Raw genomic sequence first — 13950 nt, 5'->3', positions numbered from 1 at the left:
TATCCACTCACTTGACAGGCTAAGGGAAGGAATAAAATAATGTCAGAAAGGGAGTATGCGTTGCTTTTAAAGCTCACCAAACTGCAAAGCCTGGTGGTCCAGGCTATACTGTGCTGCCAAAATGTTGTCACCCTGACATTGGGTGGGGCAGGAGGGAGGTCTTGATTTTGGGGGGTCTGGAAGAGGCCGGGAGGATGCTTCATACTGCTGGTGTCAGCCTTCATGTAGTGCAGGAAAGACTTCATGTTCCTGGGCATGGAACACGATGTTAAACTATTGAATTCATAGTAGGAAGGGAGGTGAGAGGGGTGAAGGTGTGTAGTGGCTGCTGCTTTTCAGAAAGGAAGCACAGGTTTTTCGGTCTCTTGTGGTACATGTGGCTCTTGGGCTGAGGCATAGTGCAAAGATTGCACATTGGGACGCGGTGTGTGCCCACACTGGATTCATTCAGACACTCTATTGCATCCTTTCACGTGTCTGAATGGGAAAAAGTGAAGAATTTGCTGCAGTTTTGTGGCTTTGGTCTATCAGTGTAATAACTGGGAGATTGAAAAACCTCCCTTGTTTGACTGCCAGCTTTGCGCAAGTGATGCACTGTTCTAACACAGCTGTCCTGGCTGCAGCATCCTGGGAGGATGCAGAGGAACAAGCAGGAGGGGCAAACACTCCCCAGACCCATCCACATACATCCACAGCATCTCTAAAGGCAGCAGATTCCCAGAATGAGGAAGCCAGGAGGAAGCAATGAGCAGTGAACATCAGGAGGTCAGGGGTAATCAGTTACAAATGAATAACAGTAATATAAATTAACTGTGTCCTTTTTCAGTGGAGTTTCTGCCCAAAGGGTCACCACTTATGTCTGTGGTTTGGAGTAAGAACCATGCTTTGCGGTCAGCCAGGGCCTACAGCTGGCACTGGGACCAGCACAAGGGATGCTTGTTCAAGGCATCCGTAGGCGTGGTGCAATCAGAACGCTGCCCTTGCTCCTCTGGGACCATTTTTTCATGTTGTGTGGGAACAGTGGGCAGTATTTTCAGTGCTTTGTCATCTTCAGGGTCTCCCACTGTACACACATCTGGCTGCCCCAGCAGAGGCTCAGAGGTGAAGGGCAGGGGACTCCTTGTCACACACCCTGGAATGTTGCAGATCGCAGAGTGTTATTTGCAAAACATGCCAAGATGGCTTGGCCCAGGGAAAACAAATACCTTCACATCCGTGTTCACAGCCAAAATGATTTGCTCAGCTTTGAATTATAGTCCAAATCTTTTGAACTCTGGGATAATGCTGCTCACCAAACCCAGTACCTGAAAGGCATCTTTTATGTGACTATTACTTTGGTGACCAAAGTGTCAGGGTTTTACAAGAGCTGCTTATCCTTTGATAAAACAAAATCAGTGAATTTATGCTGACAGCTTCAGATGCTGTGGAAACCTGAGCAACCTTTCACCAGCATATGTTTCTTGCTGGATCCTTTCTTAAGAACAAACCGCAGAAGCATCTTTAGTAATTTAATGAGCAATAAAGGAGACTATAAAAAACCAAGGATAATTAAATGCAATGATAGATTTTAGCACCCTAAATGGTTACCAGAAGTGCTTAATCAAAACTAAGGTTTCTGCTAGGCAGAATGAATGGCTCTTTGTAGCCCCATAATAGAAAACATTTAAAAATAAAATGCAGGGGAAGATTTGGATACATTGGAATAACAGAATCATTAAAAATCATCACAGCCTGACTCCTAATGCCCCTCTGATGCGTGAATAAAACAAATAAAACAAACAAAATAGCTCCTTAATTTTGCTATATTGCTTTGATCTTTGCTTCACCTTTTGAAAATATTTATGAAGAGTGCTTTAAGACAATTTGGCTTCCAATTTTTTGATTGAGAAGAAGAACAAATATATTGACAATGCTAGAGGTTGGTCAAGGATGTGATTTTTTTTTTTTTTTTTTTTTTTTCCTTCAGCCTCCTGATCTGGAAGGTATATCTCAGAGCATGCAACACTGGCTACCTAGGCAGAATGAAGGGTGATGTGAGTTGTGCTGTCAGGGTAGAGGGTACACATACTCCAACCTTGCTGCTGCTCTCATTTCAGCAGGAACAGGAAACTGAGGAAGGCACCAGAATTGCCGCAAAATCTTTCTTAATACGATAGTCTTTTGGAAAATCTGTGGATTAATTAAACATTTTCATGCAATAACATGATGCTAATTGTTTACACTAAGCCATATTTGCTTATGTAATTTGCCTTAATTGGAAAATTCTTTAGCTTCTAATTGTCATAGAGTACTGAAGAAATGAGAAAATATGGAGAACACTGAGGCAATCCTGTGCAGATGATACTCTGGTGTGATTCAGGGTGACCTAATCATTAAACTCGGGCATTAATTTCTCAGGTATATACAAAAGTGCTTGAAATTATGTGGAAAAATTATGTGGGTTTAGTTCTGACAGTTCGTGGCCTGATCCTGCCCTCACTCCTGCCTGAGCCCTTCCTGTGATCAGGAGGGAAGGGATGCGGAAAGCTGCAGAGGAGGCCACACCCTGGGTCTCTGCTGGTGGAACTTGAGTAAGCACACTGTTTTTCATAAAAACATCTTGTTTGCAAAGAAATCAAGAGGGATCTTTGCACTGAGTTTAGGTTACTGGACTGACCACTGGCCAGAGTCACTGCTTGTTGTTTGTGCTGGAAATTTGTAATGCCCAGTGAAAAACCTTGGGGAATTCTTCGGGCAAATAACCAGGGCAGAGCTTAGGTCCATAAGGAAGGAGCGTGAACAGCTTTTCCTGCAGGTACCAATGCTCTCAGCACTGTCACTGGTGTGAGGTGTGTGTCAACTGTGTTCCTTCATCAAACACCATCACTTTCTTGTCTTGGTGGTTTTAGTGAACAAAACCGCCTAGCAGCAAGGAAGCTAGAAACAACACAGGTGAGGTGTTTGGGCTCATTTCTCCTGGTTACCCCTTTACAGCTCACCTAGTACCCGGGATAATTCCTGTAGAGGTACTTTCCCAAGGATGAGAAAATATGGAGGTTTTCCCCAGTTGATTCAGGATAAGCTGGGATATGGTCAGAAGCTTTCTTGGAGTAAGTTGGTGTAGTGCTTTTGAAGATAACAGCGGGGCCTGTTAAATTGATACACAGGAAAAATTAATTTTTCCTATATGAAAAAAATGCAGAGCAGCCTGGCGTGTCTCAGAATGGGCAGGCGTCAGCAGGGGAGGTAACTTCCCCACAGGGAATGTCTCTGAGCAGCCACTGGCATGGGAGGCCAATACGGCCCCTCTCATTGCTGCAGGGTAAGGCCTCACTGCCCTGTGGATGAAGCTGTTTCTCCTTGCCCTGCCACAGGCTCACCTGGGCTCTCACCCTTAGGAATCTGCCACCCAACACGCTCTCATCACACATATAGGATCCCCAAATCTCATCTCAGTATCCCAGTGGGGCAGCATCCCTGGCTGTGAGACCCTTCTCCTTCCCCAGAGGTGTGACCCCGCAGCACGTGTGTGTGCATCTCTGCGTCCTGGTGCAAGGTGCAGAAGAGCTCAGCAGCGCTGTCTCGGCAGCTGCTTTCTGCGGGAAGCTTGGAGAGGTGGGGACCCCGGCGGCCCCAGGAAGGGCTCTCCTGCCGCAGTCCCAGCTGCTGTGGGTGTTTGAACTGGTGCTGGGGCGGGTCAGCGCGGTGCTGGTACGTGGGTGCTGGTGCGAGGTGCGGCGCTGGCAGAGCGTCCGCCAGCGTTGTCAGAGGTGCAGGGTGGAACCAATGCTCGGGACTCCAAAGCTCCCCTGTGTCCCGCAGCCCGGGGCCGCCGTGCCGCAGCTTTTTCAGCAGCGATTAGACACGTAGGTAGGTAGAGGAGCGGAAATGCCGGGCCGTGCCCCCCTCGCCCCCGCCAGCCCCTTTGTGCTCCCTGCCACAGCCCCGGCCAGGAGCAGCCCGGCCTTTTTGCTCGTATTATTCTCACCATCTCCCTGACAGGCGTAGTAATATATCAAGCTATCTCAAGCTGGGACCGTTTGAATGAAGAGAGATTTAAAAAAAAAAAAAAAAAAAAAAAAAAAAAATTAAGAATGCGATTTGAAGCGTCTCACCAGAGCTTGGTGCTGCAAACTGCTGCTTCAGGAGGGTGCAGGGATAGAGCAAAATTGCAGCCAGGGAGAGGGAGGTTGCCCTCAGGAGCAGGCAGAGCTGAGCTGCAGCACTGTGCACACATTATCGTCATTTAATACATGTTGTCCAAGAGGGCAGAGTGCATTTATGATCAGATGGGACTTTCCTACTGCTGCATTTAAAAAGTTTTTTTTTTTTTACTTTGACTCAGTAACTATTCTGATGGGAGGAAGAACATCACCCTTTAAGGGCTGAGATCTAGTTAAATTTTTCAGCATAAAACCTCAGGCAATATCTTCATATCCTGCTGCAATGATATTTCATGGTCTCATATGCCCAGTAGAGTTGTGTCCTGGATCACTATCAGTGGTCAGAATCCAGCCATATTTTAATGGGGGGAGGGGGAGGTGGGGAGGGGAAATGGAGGGAGGGAAAATAATCACATCTCCTTTTTTTAGAAATTAGGCTTATTTGTTCTCAGTTTTACTTACGGGTATTCACAACATATTTTCTTAAGAGCATCTATTCTTGATGCTATGTAAAGATTGACAGTCTGCAGCATCATAAAGAAAACGTATCTGAAACACTTGCTCAGTGGAGTCTCAGAGGCACTAGGCTGTCCAAAATTGTTAATGCAGGCAGGCTGCTACTAAAGAGGCTTTTGCAGCTCCATCAAATGTATTAATTTTGAAGGGTGTTTCTTTGAACATTAAGCCTTTCTCATGCTGCATGCTGTTGGCACTCTTTTGTCTTACAAACCTTTTAAAATTTATCCCAGGACACTTGAAGTTGAGGCTTTCTCCTTTTTTTGGGGTGGATTTTTTTTTTTTTTTTGACACTGCCTGTTTCTGTCTTAATTCAATAAATGAAGAGTGGATGAAGGGCTGAGTGCAAACTCCCTGGAGGATAGTTTGGGAAAAGATGATATGGAAATAGGAAAAACAAAAGCACATGTGGCAAAAAACCTGCGTAATTTACATCACCATCTTGTATGGTAAAAGTGGTTATTTTGTGTGTATTTTCAGGATGTAAAGGGAATTAAATTATATAAATATTTTGGCAACTCCTGCACACTTTTTTTTTTTTTAATATCATAAAGCACTTGCTTAGCAACTGTGTAGGACAGTATTTAAAAAGTAGTGGTTTTGCCAATGGTCATAAAAACTTTCATGGTTACCAAGGTGGTGTAGCTAAAGAAGTCAAAATATGTTCAAAAATTAAGTTTCTTTGAAATTAAAGCAGACATATATTGAGTAACTGCTGTTTAAGTTTATTGTTTAAGGAAGGCTGGGACTTGATCTAGTGCTGGTGCAAGCATAACCAGTGACCCTGCAGCCCATGGCATCACACCTGCTGATAGCCAGGGGGGAACCTGCTCCTTCGCTCAAACTCTGTTTGAGTAGATTGCCCAGAGAAGTGTGGCTACCACATCCCTGGAAGTGTTCAAAGCCAGGTTGGACGGGACTTGGAGCAACCTGGTCTAGTGAAAGGTGCCCCTGCCCATGTCAGGGGGTGGGAACTAGATGATCCTTAAGGTCACTTCCAACCCATTCTATGATTCTGTGATATTGACACTCTGGGGTTTTTTGGGGTTACCATAAAATTTTGGGCCATATATTAGAATCTCCACTTCTGGGGTCAAAATGTGATTTGGAGAAATAAAAAGTTATTTTTAAAGAACTATATGCATTCTTCAGAAAGAGCTGTGTGGTCTATAAGCTTAGGTTATGAATCAGGAGACCTGAACCCCCCATCCTCCCTGGTGTCTCATGCACATCAGGCAGTGGCTGCTGCAGATGGGTCATGACAGAGTCTGCTTCAATGGACTGTTCTCCTAGAGGGAAAATCTCAGCCTCGAGTGTTGCAGTTTGTGTCTGAGAGGACCTGGAGGAGCTGACATGGAAAGGCTGACTGCTCAGTGTCTGCTCTACAAATAATACTATTAAATCTGACTTTTAAAAGCACTGAGAAGTCCTGTGAGATATAACACGCAGCCAAGAAGCACTTATGGCTGGGGTGTGTTTGCCTACCAAGGTGAAATGCTGGAGCGTCTGCTGCTCAGCTGCTCTGGAGCTGCTGTGAAGCCCAGAGAAATCACAACACCCCCACTGCTGTAACAGGACCTCTCCTGCCTGCCTGCCCCTGTGCTCAGGTTCTGGCCTCCCAGGAGCTGGTGCATCCACACTAATCAGCAACACCTTGGTTTAATGTATACTGAAACAGGTTTCCATGCTTTACATATGAGGTGCTAAGTGAAGAAAGTATTCGAAGAATGTATTCATGTTCTTGAGCAAAGTCTATTTGGGCAGGAAAATGCCAACAAAGTGTGACCGAATCCATGTGAGAAGGAAGTCATTCCTTTTTTTCCATCTCAGCAGAGCTGTCCCAAGGTCAACACGATGAGGAGCATTGAAGAAATTACAGCCAGTCTAAAATACTCAAGTTCACTAATTAGAAACATTTTTACATTTCCCTGATGGTGAAATAGCAAGCGGCAATTTCTGCTCCTTTCTTCACAGGCCCTGCATTTCCTAGAAGGGATTGAGAGGATTCGTGGACTAGAAGGAAACAGATGGCAAATGCAGAGAACTTCAGATGCAAGAAAGGTACCTGTGTGTGATTGAGTTATTAATTTACGTAAATATAAAAACATCAGTACTGCACAAATGTCATATTTCAGCCAGAGACAGCCCTGGCTGTTTGGAGTTGGCAGTTTGCCTTCCAGCTTCTTTACACCTTGATTTTCTCAGACTTGTGTTTTGAGTATTTAGAACTGAAAGACCAAGTACTCTTCTGCTTCTCTAGCAAACACCCCTGCACAGGGTGGCAAAAGATATTAGAGGGAGAGAAATGGACTCATTCATCTTCATGCCTTCCCCTTTAAAACAGGAAAATATGTGAGTTTTGTCTAAGGGAAGATGCTCATAGACAGAATGATTGTTAATATACCACTTTCTGAGGGTAAACAGTTTCTTGATGTTCACCTGGAATTCTCCTTTATCTTTCTGTTTTGCTTCTCTCTCCCCCCTGGGGAGCATACACAGGTTTTGGTGTTTATTTTCTCTGAGCTGAGCTCCTGAGAGGTTGTTGAAGGCTGCTCCTGCTGCAAAGGGCCTGCGGGGATGAGTGTGGGCTGTGGGTGCTGGAGCAGCCCTGTCCCCACCAGCATAGCTCTGTGGGAGCACCGGCCAGAGGTGCTGAGCCTCTGGGCTTGGGTGTCCCATGGGCAGATGAAGAGGGAAGAGCTGCATCTGCAGGGAACACTGGGGTGGGGGGAGAGCTTGGAGCTGCATCCAAGCCCCCTCACCAGCTCATGCTGGGGGCCATGGTGCCTTATGACATCCCAGTATGGCTCTGCAGAAGGGCACCTGTGGGGTCAAGGTTTCCAAGGGGGATAGCTCAGCAGAGCTGTCCCAAGGGCAGTGCAGGGAAGAGCAATGCTGCTGGTACCCTGCTGCTCTCCCAGGGAATTAGGCACCTCTTGGGAAGCACAGGCACAGCCTGTGGTGGCTTTGGTTGCCAGTGTTGTCACCTCCTCCTGTGCCATCTTTGGTGCAGCTCAGCAAAATGAAGGGATGAGCCTGGGCTGGTCCCAGCCCTGTTGCCAGCTCCTGCCTGGGAAGTGGCTGTTTCCGTGCTTGTAGGGTCTCATAAACTGAGGGGGCAAAGCCATTTCTTTCCTTTCCATTCCTGTGCTGCTTCCCGAGGCCCATTTCCCCAGCAGGCAGCTCCTCCTGCTCCCATCTTTCCCTGCTCTCTGGCAACTGTGTGCCTTTATGATGGCCAAAAAAGGAGTCCCCAGATAACTATTTTGTATAAGCAAACCATGCGGCTTTAATGGAATTACCTCAGCCCTGATAGTAAATAATTTTTAGGAGACAGTAAATAAAATATGTTTCTATGTTCTTAAAAAAGAAAGAGTTGTCAAACTGCAATTCCTGCTGAGGGGAAATTAACCCAGGACTTGCCCCACCACAGAGGTCCTGCCCAGGAATGGGATCTGCTGGGCAAAGCAACCAAGCCCAGAAGAGATGTGGGGAGGGGGGGGGTTCAGAAAAGCTGTGGTCTGAGCAGGGTTCTGGGGAGCCGCCTGCTGACTGCCTGTGATGCACCCGTCTGTCTATCTGTCCATCCAGTGGGGCATTTCCGAGGTTGCCTCCCGGGTAGCCTTGACCGTGAAACCCGGGCCCGCACCGCTTGACCTGAATTTCCGAGGCACCCGCTGCAGCCCCGCCGTGTCACCGAGCCCCGATTGAAACCCGACCTCTGTCACTAATGGCATTAACGGGAGCTTCGGGCCAGGGCCGGCGGCAGCCCGGGGATGCCCAGAGGGTCTGGGAAGGGATGCTCGGAGCGGAATGTGGGATGCCTGGAGGGCGAGGATGGATATTCAGAGGGAGATGGATGGAGGGTGGAGCGCGGGAGATGCAGGATGCGTAGAGGGCAGGATGAAAGGTGTCCGAAGGTATATGGATGGAGGGGTACCTGAAGGAGTGCATCAGGGTGATGTGGGATACCTGGGATTGAGAATGAAAGGTGCCCAGAGCAGGATGGATGGAGGAGAGTCTGAAGGGATGCACAAGGGGGATAGGGATGAGGGATGCCTGGGTAGGAAGATGAAGGGTACCCAGAGCGTGATGGATGGAGGGGTGCCCAGAGGGATATGAGAGATGCCGTGCGGGAGGGTGAAGGGTACCCAGAGTATGGAGGGGCGCCTGGAGGGGTGCACCAAGAGGGATGAGGAGTGCCTGGAGTAGGATGAATGGAGGGGAGCCTGGAGGGCTGCTGGGGATGCAGGATGCTTGTCGGGGGCGGATGGAGGGTACGCAGAAGGTGATGAACGGAAGAGTGCCCAGGGAGGAATAGGCGTGCACGGAGAGGGGTTCAGGGCCTGCTGCCGTGCCTCCCGCCCTTCCCGGCAACTGCATCCCCCCCTTTGCGGGTGCGGTTCAGCGGCGCGGCCGCCCCGGCCCCGGGATGCGCTTCCCGGCGGCGCCGCGGCCGGGGCTCCTCCCGGTCCCGCCCGGTCCCGCCCGGCCCTGCCCAGGGGGAGCCGCAGCCGGTCTCCCGCTGGCGTGGGGGAATTCGGGCCGGGGAAGGCGGCAGCGGAGATTTACGATGCGGGAGGACAGAGCGTGAAAGCAGTATATCATCATCAGGTTGGGCTGAAAGAAGGAAAACATATCTTCAACAAAAAGAGGGGCTTCGCAATTCAGCTGCGTTGTTAGGACAACGCAAACTATCCTTGAAATGATTAGTTCCACTTCAAAGGCATTTACATTCAGCAGGGGCAGACTGCAGCCTCGTTTTATGTCGCCAGAGGAGGAGAAAAAAAAAATAGGCAAGGAGGAGGTGGGGAGGCTTTGTGCTGAAGAGAGTCATATGTTTGCTTCTTCTATTTATTTTTCCTCATTCAGGGGATACTTGTGTAAGACAAACAGAGCGCTGGCAGCCGCGGGGCTCTGGGCTGCTGGCCGGGGAGGTGGCTCAGGGGCTGCACTCGGACTCCCCCACCCCTTCCAAAGGAGAAGCGAAAAGACAACAGGAAAAAAAAAAAAGAGAGAGAGAAAAGTAAGGGAAAAAAATTCCCTGACCTCGAGAGCTGTCTTTCCTAGGACATCTATTATTAACTTGAGGAAGCGTGACATATGTTCAGTTGGATCACAAAGACTCAGAGTATCCTGACAGAGTTTGGGAAAGATTGGAAGACTGAGATGTCTCCACTCTGCTCAGGAATTGGCTCCTATATGATGGCCTGGGCTGGGAAGAAGTTTTTGCATCTGAAGTCATGTATCTAAACTGCTTCCCAGAGGCCTCTGCATGGGAGAACCCATTTGGTGTGTTCCAGGCTATCCTGAATGGATAAAGAATGTGGAAGGAGAGAAAGATTCTGGCATTAACCCAGAGGGAAGAATACCATACCCCTACTGCTTTTTCAAAATCCAACCCATCTCCCCTTTCCCTGATCAATTGTTACATCCAAATGAACCGAGACTTCTCTCCTGTTTCAAAACACATCACGTATTACAACTCCCAGATTACCTCTTGGTAGTGTTCCCATCATGCTTAATGTTGGAAGTCAAAAAACAGGCATAAAGAAAATAAAATTCAAACTACAGAGCCTATTTGGAGAGTTAGAAGGGCTAATGGAAGGATTTCCCATCACCTGAAATATGTTGCCCCAACACACATACATGTGTGGTGGCAGGCAGGAGGCTTGGCTCTCTCCCTCTTTTCCTGTTGCTTGTTTCTGCCTGATGTTTTGCAGCTCATCCTTGGGTTAGACCTCATCATTCTATTGGAGAAGAAAACTGAAATTGTAAAAGGTCCTGGGCAACAGTTTTCTAAAATATTTTGTCTCCCACAGCTATCTCAACACATATGAACTGAATTATTCTCAATACTGGTGCTGATCAAAAATCTTTCTTTCAAGTCACTTTTGTGGGGAGGTTAACACTATGCACATTTGAAACCTAACAACTATATTAGGGGATTTTTTAAAAAAAACAAACACATTTTTTAAGATGTTGTGAATATTTTAATGCCTGCACCCACAAATTAGCTGCTCTAGCCCTATTGGGAAGCCAGAGATGATGTTGGCCCCAGCTTTATGAAAAAAATAATAATATCCAAGTTAGTGTTTGAAAATGAAATCCTTATTCCAGTCAAGCTGTAGCTGAAGTCAAGGTTTTGACTCATCCATGATCCTTGTTTTAGGCTATGAGCATGCATGTAAGTAATTTCTGATCATTCCAAGAAATTTTCTTCCTTTTTTCTCTCTTTCCCCATTTTCTCTTGTTTTCCATCAGTCTTTTTCTCACAGGGATGGGGAGGCTCAAACAAGGAGAGCTGGAGATGTCAGCATTCACTTTCAGTTTCTTTCAGCCAGGTTTTGTTCATCTCAGATATTTTGTTTGCTCTGGAGAACTGTGGCCCAAGGAGGACCACTCCAGTTCTGGCTCATGTTTGAACCATGTGGGTTGAGGAGTCATGTGCTGCAGCAACCAGAGCACAGAGATTAGAAATGGGCCTTTCTTTGACATCAGCTCTCATGGTGGTTTTGGTAACCAGCAAAAATGTAGCCAAAAATGTGGCAGTGGCTTTAGAGAGAAAAGTGGTAACATTTTTTGTTTTAGCAGGTGAATGCCACAGGGCTGGTACTCTGGAAAAAGAAAGATATAAAACTACAAAAATCCTAATAAAAATCACATCGTCTTGAAAATGAATATAGAAGAGGTAGTCTTGAAAATAATATTGAATTGGGGAGGGAGATGGGAGAAGTGCTGGCTGCTGTGCTGTGTGAGTTCAAAGGTGAAGCTGCCAGAACTGCCAGCCTGAGACATGTTAGCCACCAGTGTTAGTTTTCATTCCTGAAGATAAAGATACTTTTTCAATCAGAAAAATGCATTTTTATTGAATTCCCTGCAAGTTCATACTTTTAAAATGTGTTTTCCATTTCTGACTTTCTTGTTTTATGAAACACTGGAAAAATGAGAGCTTTTCAAATATCCTTGAGAATGATGGGAGCTTTACATTTGTTCTGTCATTTACTCTGTCATTTATAGAGGCCTTATCAGGAAACAAAAGCTGATGTGTGTTTTAGCTCTGCAACATCTTCTGATGTGGACCTTTCCCCTCTTCGGAGTTTTGTGGTTATTCAGCCACCCTGTCCCTAAAATACTGGTGAGGCTGCTGGGGCTGCTTGGCTGCAGGAAGGAGGGAAGTGCCCCTGGGACTCCCAGGTTGGAGGGGTGCTTGTAAAGGAGAAACATGCCAAGCAGAGGAGTGAGGCTGGGTGAGCCATCAGCATCTTATGTTCCCTGAGTTCAAGAGTAGTCATTTTCACTTGTTTACCTCAGCTGATCCATGCCTGTCCCTAACCTGGCATTAACTAGGACAAGCTTTTGGTTTTGCAGGCAGGTGCTGGTGACTGTGGCATCATCCAAGGTGCATTTTTTGGAATAGGAATGAGGAATATGGCTGTTGGTGAGAAACTCACCCAGTTACTCCAGGTCCCCTTGCAGATCTCCTGATCGAAGCAACAATGCAAAACCTGGGTGAACAGGAAAATCCTCTTGGATATGGGCGTTCAACCCAAAGCTCTGATGCTCTGCATGTCCTTGCACAGGGCAAGCAGAGTGAGAGGAGCAGCGTGGAGGGAGAGCGGACCAGGTGAGGAACGCCCTCCCCCATGTGGTCTCTTCCCCCCTTGTTATCCCCTTGTCTTTCCCTTTCTCTGATTTGTGTGTGTGTGTGCGTGTCTCCCTCCCCTCCTTCTTGTCCGCGCAGCTCCTCTCCCATTCTTGTCTCGCTCCACCCTCCGTTTCTCTTGTCTGGCTGCCCCCCACCTCTTTTGTCCTGCTCGGCTTCTCGCCATCGCTTTTGTGTGTTAATAGCAGCGGCTGCCTCCGGCTCAAAGGATCCCAACGCGGCTGCCATCGCCCCCCCGGCTTTTAATTCAGCTGTTCGGGACTAAGGAGGGTCCCGGCCCCCTGGCAGTCCGGTGTGGCTGATGCCCACGCCCGGGATGTGTTCGTGGGTCCCCTCTCGCTGGTTACAGCCATGACTGCCGTGGCCTGAGGGGACAGTCCTGGCGGCCAGTGCACCAATCCTCCCTCATTAGCATGGTCAGCACATGGACAGGGTGGTGCTGAGGCAAACTGGAGCTGCAGTAAGATCTTTCAGGTTGCTTTGGGCCATGCTGAGCTGCTTTCCCGAAGGTGCTGGCACCCACGTGGCCGGAGCCAGGGAAAGAGACTTGCACCTCCATGGGGACGTAGGGGCCCCTTGTGTTTCCATCCCCACCTGAAGTGTTTCTCGTTTTGTGTTGCGTTCAATTTAAAACAGTCAGGAAAGAAGTTTCTGTGGGAACTTTTCCTTTGAACATATGGAATTTGCTGTTTATTGCAAGGCAGTAGGTGGTGGCTCAGAGCAGGCTCTGGGAATTAGCCTTTCCTGTCTCCGAGCACATCCTCATGAGGTGTGCAGGGCTCGTCTATGAGTTCCCTGCCGCAGGAGCGTTCCCGTCCGTTCGGGAATTGGGTGGGGTGGGGCATCAGGTGACAGACAACGTACATCCGTGGCTCATTCCCACCGCACACTTCGCCCCCCCACATTCCCAGCACTCGCCTGGCAGCAGCTTTGCCGGGTGCTCCTCCCTGAATCCCACGAACTGTAATTCTCACAGGAGCCATAGTTGCCCCTTCTGCCCCACAGTGACAGCTTGCCACATGCTTTATTGCTCCTCTCCCTCCTGGGAAGCCTCTGATTGCTCTCGGGAGCCGCCACGCTCGGCCGAGCGCATCCCACAGCCATTCCGGTGCGCGGGCGGGTGGGTTCCCCCTCCTGGAGCAGGGACAGGGGCATGGGGCTCTGCTTTGCACGGCAGAATTTTCATGGCTGGATAATGTTTGCTGCAGGTCCGTATCACATCTGTTTTTCTGAGAGCCACTTCCCCTGCGCTGGTCCCGGGGAGCTCCAGGCTGTGGCCGTGTGTCTGTACTGAGGCTGGCAGGAACGTGCCCCGTCCTCCCAGCCCCGGCAATGCCAGGATGCCGTGTGGGGATGTTGCATGTCAGCCAGGGGATGCTGAGATCTTTACTACTGGCTGCGAGGAAGGCAGCAAGGGGTGATGGAACCTGCCGCTGGTATATGCAAAAGAGTGGCAGAAAATGCTAAGGAGGCTGAAAAAAAGCAGCCAGTTATCAGAAAAATTCTTTCTAAAGAACTAAACTATTTTCCTCTGAAACTGTGTGGGGTCATTTGTAAGTAGTCTGTGCGCTGCAGCTACACTTATATTTAAAGGTGGAAACAATCAGAGTGAATGCGTTTTTCCTA

Source organism: Corvus kubaryi, unplaced genomic scaffold (assembly GCF_017639235.1).
Source record: "Corvus kubaryi isolate FWS band 111438036 unplaced genomic scaffold, C.kubaryi_AGA036_p1.0 37322, whole genome shotgun sequence".
NCBI classification, from domain to species: Eukaryota; Metazoa; Chordata; class Aves; order Passeriformes; family Corvidae; genus Corvus; species Corvus kubaryi.
Note: the sequence above shows the minus strand (reverse complement) of the source record.